General features: G+C 42.9%; 1 protein-coding gene across 1 annotated transcript in view; it reads left to right on the top strand.

Annotated features, from left to right (window-relative positions):
- The window catches only part of LOC138064054 (tubulin polymerization-promoting protein family member 2-like), a 78,305-nt gene that overhangs the window by 21,419 nt on the left and 35,323 nt on the right, over positions 1–21,563 (top strand). Inside the window, exon 5 of the mRNA XM_068924782.1 lies at positions 9,792–9,873. The gene's annotated coding sequence lies outside the window, so the exon portion shown is untranslated. The remainder of the gene's footprint in view (positions 1–9,791; positions 9,874–21,563) is intronic.

Raw genomic sequence — 21,563 nt, 5'->3', positions numbered from 1 at the left:
TGAGAACTTCAGTTTGGTATAGGTAGTGATTAGTAGTCATTGCAATTTATGAGCTGTGAGTGGCCTATGTGAAGTGTCTTAGTGGCCTCTGTTGTGCTCAGGAATCGTTACACAGGCAATAAGCATGGCTAACGTGCAAGTCAAAGTGAAGGCAAGCAACCAGCTGTGACTTCTGCTTTTCACTAAATTCTCTTTAAAACTGTTATCTCATTTTTCCATGCCACCCCCACACCCTCAATCCGTTCACGTGCTCACTGCCTTTTTGGTCTGACTGAGCTCAGTGGGTCAGGGACTCTTTTTTCTGGTGCTGTTGCTACACCGCTTGGCACAGTGGTCCATGCTGTCCCTCCTCCCAGAATTCCTAAATGCTATGTTAATTGTATTGTTTAGCTGGTAATAACCACAAGGCTGGCGTGAGTTGGGGAGGCATGGAGGCATTGCGATGGTCTTTGTGCCCCAGAAGGGGTCTCTGGTGGGACGGATGGAGTAGGGCAGGTGGGATGGGAGTCTTCTCCTCTGCTTCTGCCTGTTTCGTGGCTGTCTGTCCTGAGGAACGAAATCCTGCAGGCGATCCAACCCCTTTCTCAAGCACTCGGTTCAGTTTCGGCACAGGAAAAAAAGAAAAGATCCAGTTGCGTGGTGACGGGTGAGGGTTGTTGCAAGGTTAGCCTCAGCACAAAGCTAACCTTTCCTTCCTCTCTTCTTCTGCTCTTCCCCCTCCTCCTGCTGAACCCTGCACAGAGAGATTAGCGATTAAACTGTAAATCCCCCAAGTACAGAAAGTAGTAAACCTCCCATCCCCTCCCCGAGAGGACGTGTATGTTGACAACAGCCTCATTCAATCTGACACCTGTTTCACTTTAAAACAGGCTCCTATAAATAGAGTGAATGTAACCCTAGGTGGCATTGCAAAATATTATGGAAAATGCGGCTTACAACCCTGCGAAGAAGGGGGAGTAGAGAGAGTGGGGGTGGGCAAAAAGACACTATCTACCATAAAAACCTGGCAGCTTCATGCAAGGGCTGTTGCTTTTAATTTAAATGCTCATTTCTTATTCTATTTTCAGATCCTCTCTGGGATTTTAGGAATGTTGAGACGTGCTGGTTATAAAGCCCTAAGTACAAAATGGTCACGGATGGCTGGAATGAGGCATGTTCTAATGGAAACAAATCACTTGTCAGTAAGCAGCCTTCAAACTTTTGAACAAAAGCTCAAAAGGGTCAGGGAAAAGACATGTTTGTTGACTTAAAATGGCTGGATGCAGGTCATCAGAAATGCATAGGCTTCAATATTGTTGAGGTGACTCTTCAGTGCTGCGTAAAACTGAGGTTTCAAACAAGGTTAAGTACTTTGATGGCAACCACAAATGGAACGAGCAACTTACATTAAACAGAAAGCTTGTACATGTAAAAACTGAAGTGTATATACTACCCAAGTGTAAAGTGTATATACCACTGCAAAAGAGCCTCACGGTGGAATTTGGCTGTGGGCAGTAGATTGAATTGTACAGACAAGAACGTTCCTGAGGAGGACTGTGTTACTTCTACGGTAGTTCAGAAGGGTCATCAGCATTACCGTAACATAAAAGCAGAGCTGTGTGATTAATTAGCCTTTAGGTTAACTGGCTAAAACAGTTAAAATAATGGATCTTAGCTTTATAACCAGCTGAGGATAAATCCAAATGATGAGATTGTTTAATCAACTTTTTGTAGGTTTAAACAGTTAAATCAAATTCTCCAATGTTGTTGTTAAGAATTTACGTTTGCTCCCAAGACCTATAATCTGGTTCAGGACTGCTGGCCCAACTATGATGAGGGACCAGCCCTCCTTTTTCATATTTTCTGTTGCTATGTAAAACTAATAAAGCCACTCTCTAGTAGCTTGTATAATGTGAATGAATTATAGTCTTTGCAGCATATCATTTTGAATCTCCTCTTTCTTCTGTAGCTTGGCTTCGTAAGAAAATGAGGCTTATGCAATCTTTCTCTGTCAGCAACCTGTCGGTCTGTTAGTCCCCCTTACAAGTAGCTTCTGAGCTTGCTCGGTTTTCAACTGAGCTTGAAGAGGGATTACAGATAATTACGTTTTGACTAGATTTGTGAAAATTGCTTTCTGCCTAGAGGAAGGGATGCAAAGGTAGTGTGGTGGGGAAGGCAGGGAGACCACAGGGTTAGCTGCATGGGTACGTGCACAGTCAGCAGGGAGCTCCCTGCCTTGTCCAGCACACGGTGTCCTGTGCGTATTGCGTATGTGCTAGGGATGCAGTGGGGAATGGGGGTGGGTTTGGGCAGTGTTCACTGGGGAAAGCAAGCTGGTGGGACAGAGACTTGCCCGCTGTAAGTAACCAGGTTGCATTTTGATGCTCGTGGAATAACTTCTTGTTCATGTGCAAAGCAGCAAAAGAAATGGGCGTGACTGTGGTAAGATGATGTGCGTGAACTTCAAAGCACAGGGCGATCATTGGTGTTTCCGAGGTTTACTCCACTAAGTAAACATTATTCCATTTTCAAAGGGAAGAAACACTTTCTTCAAGAGCTCTGGCTTGCTCAAAGGCACTGAGTGACTTTGCAGCAACCAGGTGCTGCAAAGACATATTTAAGTAGCTTTCTGTAGAAGTCGCTGTCTACCACTTGTCGTGGCCACACCAGAACTTGTCCTTCTGTAAGGCCCCAGAGCTGTGGGTGGCTTGTTGGGGCCTGCAGGTCACTGCTGCTGGCACTGCCAGGAGAGAACAATTCCTGTTCAAGCCTGGCACTTTTTTGACATCCTCATAGGTTGTTATATGTGGTGCTATGACAAACAAAGCAGCTTCCCAAAGACCCATGGTCACTGTGCTGTCCTTCGCAAGGCTGTGAAGCACCATAGCTGGCCTGCGTGGGATGCGGGGCTGCACTGCCAAGGGCGCCCCGGCGTCAGAACCGACTTGTTTAAAGGTAGTTGGCGTTTCCCTGCGTTGTGCTGCCGTGTTGACCTGCCTGGGATTTGGCAGCTAATAATCATTGCTGTTTCTTACTGCTCTCGTTTCTTGCCTTGTCCATCACCCAGAGGCCAGTCAGAGCCTACAGGGGAGGGTAATGCTCCGATAACGCTGTGCACTGAAGTGCTGTCGTCCTGAGGCCAGAAGCTCCAGCATAAACTAATGCGGGTATTAGGGCAGAGGAGGAGAAAGAAACGGAGCACAAATTGCTCCGGATACCATGGTTATTTTGTATATAGGAAGGCAGCAGCACAGGGAAAGTGAGTGGGGGCAAGTTTATTGAAGCAAATTTCCGCTGCATCTTCCAGTAAGACAAACTGATTTGTCTTTCCCCAAACGAGCATCAGATGGGGAAGAGCGCTTTTAGAAAACTTGAGCCTGATAGTGCATTTATTTCTGGGACAGAATTCTGTCTGCTGCTCATGTGACACTAATGTAATGTGCTTGCGCGCACACATACAGCGTTTTTGATTTTTATCGTGTGGCTGCCAAGGCATGGAGCGAAAATAACATTGAAACACGGAAGTTAAGCAAGCCATGGTAACACAATGGCTCCTCAGTGCTGTTCAGGGCAGCCCAGGTTTCTTTCTGAGCGTGCCACCACCAGGCACTAATGGAGGAGCGTCGGGGGCAAGTAGAGGGAACAGTGCAGCCTCCGGGCGTTTTGTCCTAAATGTCAGGCATGGCCGGTGTGCCCTTGCGAGTTCTCCGGTGTAGGGATTTAGCATCTTCAGTAATTGTCTTTCACAGAGTTGAATTTAGCGTAAATATGGTAATATCAAATGGGATGCTCATGGAGTTTTTCCAAATTACGGCAGTTGGTCTTATGAATAATTTCTCTCTAATCAGCTGAGTCTCTCTCTTTCCTCTGTAACTCTTCTTCTAATCTTATTTTCATAACTTGCTAGTTCTCTGACTTTCAATTAACACTTCATCTCAGTTCTTTACTTACACACAGTAGGTGTAGCCTTTTGAAATTCTTCTCTAATGTGATTTTAGTGCTGTCACTTCAGTTAGGGGCACAGTAATGACTAACCTCTGCTCCTGTAGCTCTGTTGCTGGGTTGCCTAATGACTTTTCACAACTTCTGGATTAATGCAGGTCAGTTGATAATTTGGGGCCACATGGCAATGTGATGCCTGGAAAAAATCCATTTGTAATATGAAAGCTCTTTCGGGAGCGTTGCATAATTTGAGAAGGGTTTTAGCTCATTAGCTAAAAGTCTGAGGAGTGATTGACTGAAGATGGGTAAACAAAACCTGATGATTAGGATCACTTCTAAAAAGTTTTTTTCTTTCTTTTTTTTTTTAAGTACTTTTTTCATATACATCATCACAGTAGCCTCAGGTAATGATAGATATTTCAAACAAATGGTTCTGCTCTGGGGTCCTGTTTCTTGAGTCTCGTCCTTTCCCGAGCCTCATTTTACATGTTGATACAGCGCACCTCCTGCTCTTAAGTTTCCTTGCTGAACGTGCCAGGTGTAGCGTTGCTGCAGAACCAGGGAAAGTCTTGTTATGCCATTTATTTCATTCTGTCACATTCTAACCTGTATGTGATGGGGCAGTAATCAACAGAGAAACAAAGTAATAAAATAAAAAGCGCAATTTTTTTTTTTAAGCAAGGAAGTTTTAGGAAGCTGATGGAAGAAAAAGTAACAGCTAATATGTATAAGCTGTGAGTGTTCTTTCTGTCTAGGGTCTAAGATTTTTCCAGCCTGATGGCAAGACTTTTTTTCTTAGTTTATTACATAATGAGAATTCAAGATGAGATCATGACAGCCAGACCATAGCAGTTATCAGGGAGTGTCGTGGAGCACTGGTAGAGAGGGTCGTTAGGAAATTGTTTTTAAAAATAATTCTGGAATCCTGCCCCTGTTTCTGCTTATTTTAAGGTTCATATGCAAAGTGTTGAATGTCTCTGTCCTGAATTATATTGCCAGTGGATCCTCCCAGCTGATCCAGTAACTGTTGACTAGTAGGATCATGTTTCTATCTTAAAACTTTAAAAATAATTTAACGATGGCTATGTTTAGTGACATCATTTTAGCCCCCCCTACAACTTAAGTCTCCCTTGCACTGTGCCTCCGACCATACAACAGCTGTATTGTACTCATGTATGTCCCATAACTTCAGGCGTAGTTGAATTTTTCAGAAAAACGGAATTATACTGTCCAAGATCACTGCATCTCCCTCTACTGTGTAGGCTCTACCCTCTACTGTATAGGCTCTAGTTTCACTGCAGAAGTCCTTGAGCTTTCCTTAGTCTTCATACATCTTTGAAAAAGAAAATGTAAAAAGTTGTCTGTGGTATTTTTTAATAACATGATTTCCTTCAGGATGAACAGGAGATGAAATTGGAGACATTTGTTCTTCAAATGGTGTAGTGCCTTTGATATCACTTACATGAAGCAGTGCAATGTTAATAGGTTTAGTCTATTAATGAAGAATAGTGTTATTGCAGCAATAGTTGAAAGGTATTGATCTTCCCATTGGAGAGCTTTTGCACAGAGAATCTCTATTGTTTAGGGAAGAATATTTCTGAAAAACCTCCTATCATTCATCTTGCTTCCTTAGCTGCTCTGCTGTTTTCATGTGACTGTGCCTGGGTATCAGCACGTTAGCAGTTCTGTTTATAGTAAGATAAGATGCACCATAGTTACTGGCCAAAGTTTGCTCTTAGCTACGTTGCTGACAATTCAGGAAAAGTTGGCTGATGTCGTTGGTAGGCACAAGGCTATGAGTAGAATATGGTTGCCTTTTTCTATCAATCAGGGATCTCTCTTTGTTCATTTAAAAATATTCTCGTTTCATTTCCACACATGGTAAAAGAGTGTTCTTTACTCATGAGCCAACACCAGAATATTTTTCCACCAAATAAGAAAAGCTTTTGCTGCAGTCACTGGTGTTATTTCCTGGTGTGGATAGAAGGGCAACCTGTAAAATATGAATGTTGACTGTGAGGTCTCGTATGTCTCTCTGACATGTAACAGGAAGCCCCCCAGCTCTGCCTTATATGTCACCGGACAGTTAGTTTGGAGGACTCTATTGGAAGTTTTACGCTGTCTTTAGCAAGAGAGAAACTGGAGAACTACTCTTCTTCACTTCCAATTCAGCTACAAAGCAGCCGTATTTTAGCCTTCGTGACTGTATAGTAAAGGTGTCTGAGCGAAGTCTGCTCAGGGCGGTGTATGGATTTAGCAGTCCCTGGCATCTCTACCTTTGAAGTCCCGGTTGCAGACTGATCCTGCAGGTAAACCTGGCTGCGCTCTCAGTTTCACCCTGGAGAAGGTGGTTTTTAGTCTGGTTTACATGACAGGCATGCTTAAAAACCTGTCCTGAGGTCTCACTTTGCAGGTGACAAAGCTGAGGTATTAGCAAAGAAAAGAAGTGATAAAACAACGTGTGTAATGAATCATTTGAGCCAAAGAACAGTTGTCTGCATCCTCCCAGGGAAGAACAGTAGCTGAACTGCTAGCAAGCACCTCTGGTCTATCGCTCTGGGTATTTTACAGGAGGCCTGGCTGATGGCTGCTGTGCAGCCGGGGTGTAAAATTCGTTCAGGTTAATAACAAATTCAGGGAAAAGACAGCTAAATGACATGGCCTGACATGGCCTGTCAGACACAGTATTATGCTGGAAAGCCAAAAGGTGCTTTTGCTCCTGGCTTTCTGGCTCTCTTGTTTTGTAACAGCAGGCAAATCGCCTCCTGCCCAAGACAAAGCCGTTGTCAACCCTTGTTGGACAGACAAATCACTTTGGGAAGAGTCCGTGTTTCAGGATGTGCTCGTATGGTATCCAGCCAGGCCTTGACTGAGGCAGGAGCCTTTAACTTAATATGAGCATCTGTGCTGGATGTCAGCGCTACAGCGCAACGCAAACTGGTGTGGCTTTGAATGACGATTTGCTTGCCCTGTCTGACCTGTACTAGGTCTGGGAGACAGCTCCAGAAAATCAGCTTTCGTGGAAGAAATTAGGTGTATAGGGAAGAGAGGAGGAAGTGAGAGGGACCGCAAGACTGACACTGCTGCCTAAGTTAAAAGGATAAAACACAGTAATAGGTTTGAGATCAAGAGCAGAGTCTGATCTGAGAGCAAAGGCATGATGGTTATAGCTGACACAGTAAGAGACAGCAAATCAGTGGAGTAAAGGAGTTTGAAGTCCAAATTTTTCTTGTGTCCCCTATAGCAAGGGGCAAGTCAAACCACATCTCAATGGTACAAGTCAAGCATTGTCCCTCAGTTCCACGCTTAGCTCTCAGGTCTGGGGCCGTGGGATCATCATACCGGGGCTTTTGCCCTCTCTCTGAATCATAACCGATCTTGAAACCAAAAGTAATCTCTCTCCTGCTTGAATTAAGCTCTCTCCTCCTTGATCTCAAGTCCCATGGGAAAAAAATGGAAAACAAGCAGGTAATGGATCAATTTCTCCTCTCGTTTACTCAGTTGTAAGTATGAAGTGAAAATGGAGTGAGATAGTTGCAAAGCTGGTGTTCGTGAGTAGAAAACGGGGCCGAAATATTTTTCAGTCTGAGAAAGAGGAAAAGCTGGGCAACTGTTCATGAGGGCATTCGATCAATCTCTTGTGACAACTTAAAGAAGGATCAAGGGAAGAATGCAGAAAATGTTTTCACAGTATTACGTGGTATTTTATTTCCTAGCTACCTTGTTATGCTCTGGGCCTTCCACTAAAAGTAAAATAGTGTGAACTGACAGAGTCCAGAAAGAAGCAATGAAAATCATTAATGGGATAACGTCACTTGCTTTACCAGGAAAGTGCTTAAGGTTGACTGATAGAAAGTGCTGTGCTAGAGCCAGTTAGCGTTATGGATGGAAGCGTGTTTGTACAAACAGAGATTAACAAGATTGAGATTGTTCATTTGCCAAACAAGACAAAAGCGAAAATATGTCATGTAACCAACGGGATAGTACAGAGGTGATGGTTTAGTTGCATTTGTTGATCTTTTCTCTAATGCAATCACGTAAGTACATGCAATGAAGTTCAAAGGCACAGTTTCCAAAAGGGAAGAGTACAATACTTCTAATGCACTACATAATGACCCGTAGAGTTTGATACTGTCAGGTGTCATGGTTAACATAAAGCACTTTGAGAAAAAAGGCGAGATGTTTGTGTCCAAACAAACTGAAGGAGGCACTTGAGCTCTATAAGCCAAATGGGCTGAGTTGTGGCCCCCTGAGGGCTGATGCTAAATGGGTGATTTCAATGCAGTAAGAAAAATCAGGTGCTTAACTTACTCCACTTATTCACCTGATTTGCCTGTGCAGTTGTAGTCCCCTTGCCAGCTGGCTGAGCTGCAGCTCTAAGTAGGGAGCACTCAGAGCAGTAACTCTTAAAAATGTGGCAGTGTGTGTAAAAATGAATAAATAAAGAAGCAAAGCGTCTGTGATTACACTAGCCAAGGAAGCATTGCTACATAGTTTTAGTTGATCACCTACTGACTTCCTCCATCATCTCTGAAGACAGGTCGTTCCATGAAATAGGATACCAGGCTGGAGGGACTGTGTATGTATCTTAAAGCAACTTGAATCTATTGCAGATTGTTTTTGCTATTTCGGAAAGCACGGTCGCATACTCAGTCTTGAAAGAAGGTGGGAATGAAGCCAATGTAGAATTAACCACACTGAATAACTTGCACATTTTCAATGAAGTCTTTCATGTATTCTCAGCTTTTCAAAAGTAAGCAAAGGCCAAAACTAGCCACATCAGTTAGACTTGCTATAATGAACTCCTGCTTCTCTGCAGCTCTGAATCTAAGCCACTATCCTCCACATACCACATCATAAGAAACCACTAACCCCAACCATGAGACCAGCACATTCATGTCTCTACAATATGTTCGTTACACTCACATTAATAAATGAATATAATGTTACAATGGCTGTGCTATTAAACAACACCTGTTCGATACAATGGAAACAAGGCACTCAGTGATTAAATATATTATCTTCTTGACAAAGCACCGCACAACTGTTTGGCTAGAGCTGTGAAGCAAATGGTGTATTTACATATGAAAAGGAATTTGTATACATTTGATGAATAACAGAATAATTGCAATATATGGCAAGGAAAAGCGATGTAAAATATTTCGTGTACTCATTACTGCTATTGCAAATAAGTGGGAAAGGTTCCTGCTTAGTAGCTGTGAATGTCCCTTTCTTGACCACTACAGTTAGGCAGAGCATATATAGGCAGTTGGAAGCATTACAAGAGTAAGTTTTAATCCTGGAAATCTTAACTGGAAAAGGTCTGGTAGGACTTGTTCACATCACCTCCTGGGCACCCATGTAAAATGGCTGTTTTGCCCACTTGATTTTCAAGGGTTTCAAATGAGGGTCTTCTACCATTTCACTTGAATATCTAAACCAAATTTTAATAACTTCCTGACAGTGATAACTTTTTCCCTTGTATTCAGCCAGCATTTTTCTTTTTTCTTGGTCTCATTTACATTAGTCTGGTTATTCCCTTCTAAACCACCCTCTGCCTCTCTGCCTCTGAAGAAGCAGCTGGGAAAAGTTAATGGGTGCGGGGCACATCCAGATGGGCTCTACACCTACTGCAACAAGTTGCAGAGTAGAAAGGAAGATCAAAGGGTTACATATAAAGGCAAGGGGAAATTCTAGTTTCCTATTTCAAGACCCCCACACCCTCCCACACAGGTACACCTCAAGGGAGAGACCTTTCATTGGTAATTTCCCCTGAAATTGCTGCTCCCAGCAGTTATCTGAAGCTGAAAACTGGACCCAAAAGGGGAGATGTTGTCCTTCCAGTGACCTTTTTTTTTTTTTTTCCCCAGGGATCACTCTTACTGGCTTGGCCGGGGAAGGAGGATGGCAGCTCTGGTGCGATGCAGTCATTTGAATGGGCGAGAAATAGAGGTGAAGAGACAGATTAGCAGACCTTGACTTTGTTCTCGCTGAAACGTGGGTTTTTTGGCGTATAAAAACGGTAGTAATGATATCTCACTTATAGTAAATGTATTCAGGTTTGTTTAAAAAAACAAACAAACAAAAAAACAAAGTGTTGTAAGAGCCAGGGAATAGTCCAAGAAAAATAAAATTCTGTTTTGAGCGTAGGGCTTGAAAGGCATGCAGTAAATGACACCTGAGATCACATGCTAAATGAGTAGGATAAATGTAAATATTGAGTAACTGCCCGTTCTGTGGGCTAAGGCAGAGATCCAGTAGAAGACGAAGGTATGACCATGTATTATATATTATGTACTCACATGTGGGTATGAGACTGTGCTACTTAGCACTGTCACAGGGCCTGGGCTTGGGATGTGGAGGGAGGGTTAAATTAACAGGGAATGGAAAAGCTGAAGCCTGGTCCTTAATTTCCTCATGTTCAAGGACTTCCCTTTGGTAGCGTCATTGTTCCTTTCACAGTTTTCTTCTCCGGCCTAGTTTGTGAGTATAGAAAATAACCGTAGCTCCTTCTCAAAGACAGCTGGCCCTGCTGATTCCACAAAGCATATGACCTAAAGCCAAACCTCGCACTGTTATCTGACTTAAATCTTCCTTATGACTTGCTTAAATTAGTGACCCATCAAAGTGTGGCAGTGCATAATGGGCCTTTTTTCTATAAACACTTTTCCCCTTTCTGAGTTGGTTTTTATAGCTGGGCACTGCTCTGTACTACACACTGCACAAGCAATGAGCTCTGCTCAGTTCATAAACATGACAAAGAAACACTGATCATCCGGTTAAGATTTTTAAGCTAGCCAGCAGGGATCTCTGCAATGAGACCTTGCACGACATTTGTTCACCTGTAGAAGACCAGATCTTTCCTTGCCAAACCTTCAGCTCTTTGGTGGCACTGAGACAGTTTGCCCTTCCATGGAGGCTCAGATAGGAGGGTGCAAGTCTTCTCACATGCACAAGGAGGCCTAAAAGAAGCTGGTCCTCTCATCTGAGAAGATGAGTAACCACAATTTTTCTTTTCTTACTGACTTTTGTCAGCATGCTCGTGGTTTGTGCTTTGGAGTGTAATGCACAGCAAGCACATATGGGCTAGTGAGAGGATCTACAAGTGCTAGCGCTTTTGTGCCTGGTGAATAGGACCAGAGCTGGTATAAATGTAATTTAATTTTGCTTAATTTCACTTTACTTAGCAATAAAATGTTACTTATTGTAATAATAATATTATTGTTATTTACAAACATACCTAATGTGTTCTCAAAACTAGATACCACAGGTATGCTGATCAGAAATTCCCTAAATGTGAGGGAGAGTGAGTGGGAAGGGTTATTTTCTTTCCCCCTTTTTATGACTAACTGGAAGGAAAGGAGAAGTGACTGCATTGAATTCTTTTCTTACATGAATTTCTGTTTTTTTCAGTTTCTCATTTCTTCCTCATTTAACTTTTAAAGGTTAGCAACATTCAATAAAGCTAATAGCAGCATAAAAAAAAAAAAGGCAGATGTTCCTCCTTCAGATATCCCCAAATTCTCATTTTCGCACAGTTTGTTGCATCGAATGGCCATAAGAAAAAAGTTGGACAAAGAAAGACCTTTAAGTTCCTGAAGTTTTTAAAAAAATTTTTCAAAGAAAAATAGGCAATTGTTCAAAATGTCAAATGATAAATGGGCAAATTGGATGTTTTTATAATAGTTCAGATCAGTTCTTGAACAATTCAGATTGAGTTTGTGGTCATGGACTAAAGAATGCTGCGTCAATATCAGTATTAATATCGGACTCAGTATAATATGTCTACTCAGCTACTCTGATTTATGATAATGCTCATCACTGTCAAGAAATAGCATAGCTATAGAGAAGGGAAGATTCAGTAATAGGTCCAACTTTAAATTATAGCTATCATCCAAAAAAGTGACCAGGATAATGGGAGTTTCCCATGCAAATGCGCAGGCCTAGGGCAAATGTGTTCCTGTAGTCCCTTGAAAAGGGTTCAGATCTTTTGGTTTACTGTAGAGGGCGTTATCTTTTTTCCTTATGTCAAGGATGTAAGGTCACAAAGTAAGCAAACTCTTGCTGCGTTCTGGTTTCTCATTTTGCCTTGAGCACCCAGTTGTTAGTAGATGATGAGGTAACTCCGTTAGTAAGCAAATAAACAAGAAGGGTATTAATGCTAAGATGACCCAAGAAGAGCAGCTGGAAGGCAGGGAAGGCATATTTTCTCCCACTTGTCATTAGGCCTGTCAAAGCTTAAATCCCAAGTTTTACTCAGTAATAATATCAGATATCCTTAATAGGAAAAAAGTGTGGCCATAGCACAGTAAGACAGCAGATGTTATGACGGACAGTGTTCGACTGAGGGTGTCGAAAATTTATGAAGGTGTGAATTCTGTGGCTCAGAGCGTCCCTGTGCAGCCAGATGTCCTCCTCCGCAAGCCAGTTCGGCACCTACAAGCTGGCTGCCTGGCTTGTTTTTTTCTCGGAGGTCCTCTGCAAAAGGAAAAGCTGATTAGCTTATGATCCAGGCAGACTGCAGTACTAAGCACTACCGGTAAATTAAACTCATTTAAATTCTGCTCATAAAGCTTTTTTCTTTAAAAAAAAAAAAAAAAAAGAAAAAGAAGAGGTTCTGATATGTTGTCTGTTCCAGACATGCTACCTGCTCTCCCCGTGCCCCAGTTTAGGGTTTTAATTGAAGTAGCTGTGTGTAGCTGGAAACAGCTAGGTCTAGATTTTGAACTATAGTGCCTAATGCTGCTTTCTCAAGCAGGTGGGATTGGCATACCACATTTGGAGCCGAAATGCACTGGAGGCTTCTGTCCCATGGGCAACTTCCCCACCAGCAGCCCCACTTACTGGGCTGGCACGAGGGAGCAGGGTTTGGCTGCTGTACAGCAGCGTGTCCATGTCCATAATGTATAGAAAGATAAGTTGCATATCTTATTTGGCATTGCCATGTACTATATTTTTCAGTCTTTCCCCCCCACCATTTTTTGACTTGAAAAGGCATGTCTTTCACTGTTGATTTTATCTTTTCCATTGGGCAGATAGTCTTTTTTTTTTTTTCCCTCCCCCCATGTTTCTCCAGATTGTTTAAACTGGGTTTAGCGATTTTAACAGACATGGGAGATGTCACAGTGAAAGCCCCGGCGCTGAAGTCCTGTGCTAGTTTCATTTACGCAGATCGCAACGGTACGATACTCTGCGCCTGCGGCAGCCAGCAGACCTCGGTCGCGTTCTGACCAAGTCAAGGGCAGATTGTGTGTATACGAAACTAGTTTGGGGTTTTTTTTTTTTGTTCATTCTTTTTTTGAGCTCTTCTCTAAGCCTGCTAATGGTGGCACCATTTGTACTACGCTGGTACCGCAAACAGGTCTTGGTAGGGCGTATACCAGTGCGCTTTGTATAGGGATCACAACACCAGCCACTAATGACCTAAGATAGCCCAGTGCTCTAGCAAGCGCCTTTAAAAGCCTGTTGTCAATCAGTTTAATTAACTAATCTCCCATAAAGTAACCACAAAGAAAATCATAACTGCATAAAGACTCCTGTAGCCCCAAATACAGTTATGCATGGATATGTATGTTTGTATTTATACAACGCCGGGTGATCAAGGGTTTTATCTGAATGGACCCAGTAATAATGCAGTTGCACAGAGATTCATTTTCAATCGCAGTGACAGCCTGCCTCTCTAACAATGATAAGTAAACAGCTTTGCAAGATTTTTATCCACATTTAAAGAAAAAAAAACCCTCTTAGCTCTTACAACTTAGGAATTAAAAATCTTCTTGACTATTTTAACGTCAGTTTTAAAAGGGCTAGGAAAGCGGCAAATACAGAGTGCAGTAAATCTGTGGCATGGCAGAAACAATCAGAAGAGTAAAGAGTAATGATTAAACATTTAATCAGAAGCATTATACTTTGTTGTGTTCTCATTGTAGCTGCAGGAAAAGATGCTGTAACAGATCTTTAAATAGAAAACCTAAGGCTAAATTCTACTTCATCCATCAAAAGCAGCTGCTAGGAGATGACCTAATTTTAGCGGCTTATCAATTCCTTAGTGCTTGTTGGTTGATGTAACTTTGATCCTCTGATGCTAGATGACTTTTGTGCTGAATATAGCTAGAATTTAATGTGAATCTTTTGGATGGCTGCCCAGCCAAGCTGCATAATCCAAACAAAGAGAGTGAGCAGTACATGATTCAAGCTACTCACGTGTACAATAATACAAATATATGTATCCTGATTCCTTTGGGCAATCAGCTACATGTCACCAAGCACATATTTCAAATACAATGTCCTTGGTTTTTTTTTTTTTTTTTTTTCAAACAATGCTTTGCTTTTCATTGGAAAAACAACACAAGATGCAGTGAGACTCAGCTGCTGCCAAGAAATAATGATAGAGTCAATAATTGCAGGACGTTTTTAATGAATGTTTTCCAAGCAAATCATTGCCATTTCAAAGGGCTGTTATTTCTATTTATGTAGAGATTAGCCTACATGTTATCAAGGAGAGGGAATGGTGCTATGTTTTTTACCATTAGTTTTTGCAGAGTTTTTAAGGATTTTTTTTTTTTTACATTAGAAAATGCCTTTGTCTCTCTTTCTATCTTCCTCTTTATCTAGACTGTAACTTGTTTTCCTTTCCTTTCTCTCTTTCTCTTTTGGCTCTTCAGTAAAACCATCTGTGACACACATGCAAGTTGCTGGGTGTGTGAGCAATGCTTCACACATATTTACTTGCCCTACTTGGCATTATTTGCTAGTCATTAAAGATTATACAGGAGTTTTTTTCATGTCCTATTTTTTTATTCTCTTAGCAAGCTAAGGTGGAGATGAGAGAGTGGTCAGGCTGTTGTACAGCCTTTTCTTTCTGGGGGAGACGGTGTCTCGAGTTTAGACTGGGGAGGATTAGACTGGAAGGATTTCTGGGTTTTCTTCCTGGCACTGACAATAATTCATTGTGTGAGCTTAGGCCAGTCACTTAAGGCCTGTTTTTCACACTCCAGTTAAAATAAATGGGAACTGCATGTGCTCAGCACCTCTGCAAACCAGGTCATTTATCTCTCTCCCTTTCATGTATGCATTGATAAATATAACAATCCTCTCCTTTGCATATGCAAACTGGGTAGGAGGATACAAATATAGGCAGTTAAACATGCAAATCCCTCATTTTGATGCACAACTGTCCGTTACATACAAATGCAGAAATCCCCAGTTGTAAGCCCTGCGTTCTTTTTGGGGAAAAGGGCCGTAAAAACAAAATCTATACAGACTTGTCAGGGAGGCACAGCTGAGATCAATATGTTTGTGCAGCTTCTTTCCTATAGCATCGCTTCTGTTAAAAATACTGTTAAACCATAATCATTATTTTAGCCTACTTTATGACTGGGGATTAAACTGTGTTGTCAACTTGTGGATGCCTTGGGCTTTGCATGCTAATTGTAGGTTATTACAAGACCCAGTGTTACGCTGTTTGACACACTTTTAGCGTCTTAGGTGGGCTTAATCATCCTTTCACGGTACCTGTATTTCTTCACTGATAATAAGGGTGTCCAAAGTGGCTACCCTGCAGCTCAGATTGCCTCAGTAAGATACCTAAACTGAGACAGGTTAAATCTCAGCCATATGGACATACAGAAAGGGCCAGTTCTGGCAGACAAGGCTAGGAAAAGCAGAAGAAAGGGTAGGCAGTCGGATTAAAGTCACTCTGCCTAACCCTGCTCAAAAAAACCCCAACAATCAGAACTAGTTTCTTCAAGGGAGATGAGAGTGATCACTTCAGTGGTGCTGATCTTGATATAAAAATTGCCGTGGCCCCTGGCTCTGGTGTCCTGCGCGGGTGCGAACCTGCTGGAAAGTCCGGTGTGCTGAGGGTCTGCCTGGTGGCCACGAGCTGCTGTCCACCAGGTCTCTGCTGTCCGGATGCTTTAAAGTGAGCCAGGGTCACCCCGCGTTGCGTGAGGGGTGTCTGTACGTCCCAGAGGAAGCCTTTCTGCACGCGGCCCCGCGTGCCGGCCGTGCGCTGGGGAAATGGTTGTGTTTCCCTTGTGGGAGGGCTTGTGGCACGCGTACAACCCCCAGCTGCGGCGCAGTCTGCAGCGCGTGGCCCGGCCGGAAGACCGGCCGCTCTCGTGGTGCAGCGACGAGCTGAGCCCACGTCTCTCCTGCTGTTGCCTAAGCACCGGCCTTCCCAAACTGAACCCGGCAATGGCAGCCTTGCGTGTAACCGTGCTCCTACCGGGAGTCTTCAGGGAAACCAGACCAGCTTAAACGTTTATGACCCAATTTTGTTCCCACTGGGCGGAACAGATTATTATCTTCGATGGAAATAATCTTAGATGCTCTGGAAGTGTGAGAGAACAAATAGACAGCTGCTGCCATTAGCGAAAGAGCGATGTATTTTGAGAATGGAGCTGGCAGCCAGGCACGCCAGGCGTTTCGTGCGCGGCCTTGGGCAAATCCCTTATTCTCCCTGCCGCTCCCTGCTGCGCCTCACTGCGCAGCAGAGACGAAAGTTTTCTTTGCCTTCCTTCGTTATGGCTGTGGGTGAGGATTAAATAAATGACCCCAAAATTACGGCCGTTAAAGGCAAATATAATTATTTCTTATGATCATCAGGAGCCTCTTGCTTCTGGTCAGTTCCTTGGCTTCTGATGGTTCGGTTAAATATTCGTATTGACCGGGGAGGGGGATGCCGGGTTTGTGGCTCTGTGCTTCACTGAGGCTTTCGTGATCCTTATTACCGCTGAAGAAAGCTGCTGCTTCATGTGGTGTTCTCCCGACGCGTTTCAAGCGCTGCCGGTGATTAGCCGGTGTTGCACGGTGCCACGCTTTATTAACGTCAAGGTAGCATTAACCAGCCAGGGCTAAGAGCGGCGAAAGTGCGCGGCGGCCTCGCTCGCGGGGCGAGCTGCTAAGCAACGTCGCCGGCTGGCCCAGTTGCCTGGTTTAGGCGAGCAGCCGGCTGCGGCGGGGCTGCCCGGGGAACCCAGATGCATCTCATTAACCTCGATGTGGCGGCTCTGCTCCTCTACCTGTACTTAACCCACATTCGCTAGGTCGGTGCGTGTGGCTTAGCCTAGTTGCTGATTATCCCTGTGTGTTTTTTTCAGCCCGCTTGCCCGCTTTGTGAGCGCGAGGTAAATGAGTCCACGGTGCTGTGCAGTATCATATTGCCCGAGCGAGCACTGCCTTTTAAATCCAATAGCGCATAACGTATTTACAAGAGCAGATGTGATCAAATATATGTAATGACCCTGAAATGTTTTTGGAGGCCGACTTGTTCTTCCAACATCTTTGAACATCACAGAACGCGTTTGAGTATTTGACTTTGCTTTTCAGCATGTGTGATAGCCAGTGTAGACATGGATCCATGCTTTAGACATGGATTACTCCTTTTTGAGACGTTAGCACTGAGTGTTGCTAGCTGATTGCAAACGAGCTGTTAGCAATTTGAAAGTACTCAAATTTTGAAATGTTTATTTAATGGAACCAATATCCCAACTAATGTTTGCTAGAGGCAGTATGAAAAAATGCGGATACAAAATTGGATATAATAAAACGCATAACCAGTCTTACCCTGCTTTCTGGTTTTTATATTTATTTGTAGTTTATCCATGAAGTGCAATTATGTATAAAGCTCACGCTCGCAAACACTTATGCTTTGGGCCAAATTATGTTGCTCTGTCGTTGCATGTAACTGAAAACAGCGTTTGACCCCATCTGTGTCCAAAGTACTATTATTGGTTCCTGCAACCAGACAGTTGTCTATGGAAGAACAGCATAAAACAGCAGATTCACTCTCCAACCAGTGCACAGAGGTTTGTGGCCATTTTTGGCTCTTTCAGAGGGATGAATCCTGTCTGTGTGTGATGAAAGTACCCAATTCGATCACAAGCACACAGTCGCTTTGCTCGCAGTCCCTGAAGATCCACCCATCCATCTCGAACTTTGGAAAACAGTGTGAGTGAAAAAATGGTTTGTTAGTCAAGAAAGAGTCTCCCCAAATGCCTTACCTTGCCTTCCACCTACATGTTAGGCCTGCTGTGCTAGAAATATAATGTCAGCAGTGGTTACTTACTTTATCGAAACTTCAGAAGCAAGCTAGTTCATGCTGGTTCTGCTCCTGGTAGTGCGGCAGCCACCATCAGATTGGTTTTGGAGCAAAAGTCTGCAAACCCGTGGTTCTTCCTGGAGTGAAATCAGCGAGGACCAGCTGGGTGCCGCGGGTGGCTGCAGAGCTCTGGAGACGGCCGAGCATGGCTAGGAGACCTTGGCACAGGGGTGCCTGGCGTCTGGCCTCAGCGCGGTCCTGGAAAGAGCTGCTCACGTGTGGTATCTACTGGTAAGCAGGGCATGAACCCTGGTCTTTTGAATCCTTGACCAGGACCTCAGGTAATGCACCATCTTTTTTACTTTTTACTGAGGTTTTAACTTGCAGAACTGTGAAGAGCCAGGGCATCTGCTGTGAAGACTGTGTTTCAGACAACTGTGAATTTCTCTGCGGTTGTGGTGATTTGTTTTGTTAAAAAAAAAAAAAACAAAAGAAAAAAAAACCAGTGCTGCCGTTGGGAGGGTTGTGACAGGCCTAGGTTTTCAGAAGCAATTTCCTTAGCTTATTTTATATTTTTATTTTCTTAGAGCTTGAGTAAGTTCAGGAAATGAGACTTGTGTTAGTTAAGAATGCCCAGTGTCTTTTTTGGAAGGGAAGACCCAGGCTGTGCTGCATTGCCATTAATGGAAATGAGAGTTAAGAGCCTAATCCTTTTGCAGCAGGGAAGATTAGAGCATATTGTGAATATGATTTCAGGATATATACTAGGTTCCCCAAGGGTATCTCATCAACAGCAACTTCAAAAGTTACTTTTATGCCACTTCCACTCAGCTGACAAGAACACTTGACATTTTGAGAAGGTTTAGAATAGAAAACATTAGCAGTTCGTGTTGATCACGTAACTCATTGGCAAAAACACCACTGTTTAAATATCATGTTCAGTCATCGCTGGATGGCAATCTAATGAGCGTAAAAGATAAGTACTTCTCACAAGTGACTTGTTTTGTAACTTTTACAATTACAGACTTGCAGAAATGAAAAACGTGGATGGTTTCTTCCCCCAGAATACCATTTTCAAGCAGACTGTCCTGTCTTGACAGGAACTCTAAACAGCTGGGAATAAATGGTCATGGTTCTACCCTTTCTCTTCAGTGAAATCTCCATAGGAATTTTTCCTGAGTATGAACGGGAGGAGCCATGTTGCTAATATCAGAGTTGCTGAGCATGTTCTAGCTCGTCTTTGAGCACCTCCGGCTTTATGGATTTAGCCGTTATAAAGTAGCAGCATTCCAGCTATTCCTCAAGTAAAAGCAACTGTGATGCTCTCTTTCCTCCAGCTGACATAATCGCTGCTTGACTTTTCCTCTAATTGAACTGACCAGATTTTAGGAATCAGAGTTTGGCATGGATCAAGGAGTGGGATTGCTGATGCCTTCAACTCACTTGTTTATTTAAGTTTCCAGTACATAAGCAGTTGAATAAAAATGACCTTCCCCTAAATATTTCTGAGAGTGGCTATACTATATTAGACTAATGACTGCAACATGCAGAAAGCCAAAACAAGCGTTTTGCCAGTATCAACAAAAACGACGAAAACACAGTTTGCAGCAATGTAAGAATTATTGCTGCCAGCTTGCAGTTCCCAAGTTAACTCTTGATGAAGTTGTAAATTGTGACAATGAATACTGTTTCTATCTTGAGCCACATTGTGGGCCAATTTCTGCTGTCGTAAATCGAGACTGAAACCAGTGCAGTTAAATAGTTCTACCTCTGTCTGACTGAAATCAGAATTTTCCTTCTCGCAAGCAAATAATCGTGATGAGAGGCAAAAAGGCATTTGCTGATTTGTATTGCAGTTTCAACCCGTTCAGGTAGAGAGGTGGAGTAGTGCAGTGACTCACTCTGGGAGGTAACTTACACCAAGATCTGCGGTTCAGAGCTTTGTTTGCGAACAAGGAAGTATAACAAATCTAATTTCAAGCTCCATTGGAAATTGAGGGGAAGCAAACAACGTCTGAGAAACAGAAAGCGAGGAAGGGATAGGGGAAAAATTTAGGAGAAAGCAAGAGAGGAAAAAACCTGGTATTGTTTATCTGAATCCTCCCTAAATGTCTTCAGAGACTTGATTTCGGACCATCCTAGTTTTAGCTTTTTAAAAACAAACCCTCCCTCTTATTTTAAATAGGGACATGCCAGAATTAGAAGCACTTATCCAAACCACCCAGGCTTTGACTTTCAGGGTTCGGAAAAAAACGGGACCTGGAACTGAAACAGCTTTGGTCTGGGTTTTGCAAAACCCAAACCACGCTCTTTTTTTTTTTTTTTTTTTTTTTTCCATAGCCAGTCTAAAGCCTCAATCAGAGAACTAGCAACGAATGCGTGAAAACAGCGCTCTAAAGAGAACGACTGCAACTCAGCTACCTCGTTCTGTGCAGCACTGGCTCACGGGATACGGGAGAGAGAGCAGCGACGTTGCCACCCAGGAATAGCTGGGGAGGGAAGCTGGGTCGGTCTGGGAGCGCGGCGTATCGGGTCAGACTGATGTAATGGCAAGGCTGTCTCCACGCGCTTCCCTTGACGTTGCATCCCGAACCTATCTGCGCTAGATTGCTTGCGTCTTGGCTGGGAATAGCTGAAAGTCTGAAACCTTTTCAAGTATAGTGTGTGTATCCTGTTTCACTTCATTGCTTTGCTTCATTACTATGGTAATCTCCTTCACTGTGTGTGTTTATAGAAAGCTTGTTCTCCAGGTTAGAAAACAAGAATTGCTTTCATTGTTGGGCTTCTTCCAAGCTCCGTTGTTAATTATAAACATATTTGCTTCAAACCTTTTTCACAACCTTTTGTTTGGAAACTTGACTGTTTAAAACCTGGGTAACATTGCAGTCCAGGCTTGCCAAAGGCTATATTGTCCAAGGGGAATGATATTCAGGATGAAATGCTTATCTGTTTTCTCCCCTGTGCAACAGTGCCTCGTTACTGTTATATTTGCAATAGGAAGAATTTTCTATTCTCAGCAAATCTTATATACCGCACTTTCAACATCTAATAGCCATTAAAAAGAAATAAAGTTCAAACATATTTTGCTATCATTGAGTTTGGATTAACTCCCCCTCCACCTTCCAAATCTTGATGATTTTTTAAGAGTTATCTGCCAGGGCTCTTGCTAAAGTTCTCTGAGCAGAGCAAGCCATACTTCTACTCATAATGTCACTACTTTCAAATGAGAATATTCCTTATCAAAACATGCCCACTAACGATCAGGTTCTGTGGAAAAGATGAAAAATAGCTCAGGAAAATTCCAGACAGTTTTAGTGCATTTGTCATGAGACAAATTTCCATTTTAGGAGTATTCCACTAATCCTTTCAATTTCTTTTGATCTTCTCTTTTGAACTCTTTTAGAATAGTCACAAACTGTTTTGTCTTTTCCAGGTAGAATAAGGAAGGATTGTTATGTGTATCCCTGGAGTGTCTGGGACAGAATTGTTACTGAGGAGAATGCAAGTCAGGTGTGCTTCAAATATTTTCCTGCATGGGGTCAGCTGAATGCTCTGGGACATGTTTTGAAATAAAAGAGTATCACAAAATTGTAAAGTC

Source organism: Struthio camelus, chromosome W (assembly GCF_040807025.1).
Source record: "Struthio camelus isolate bStrCam1 chromosome W, bStrCam1.hap1, whole genome shotgun sequence".
Taxonomy (NCBI): Eukaryota; Metazoa; Chordata; class Aves; order Struthioniformes; family Struthionidae; genus Struthio; species Struthio camelus.
The sequence above is the reverse complement of the archived record's forward strand: the minus strand, read 5'-3'. Positions and strand labels throughout refer to the sequence as shown.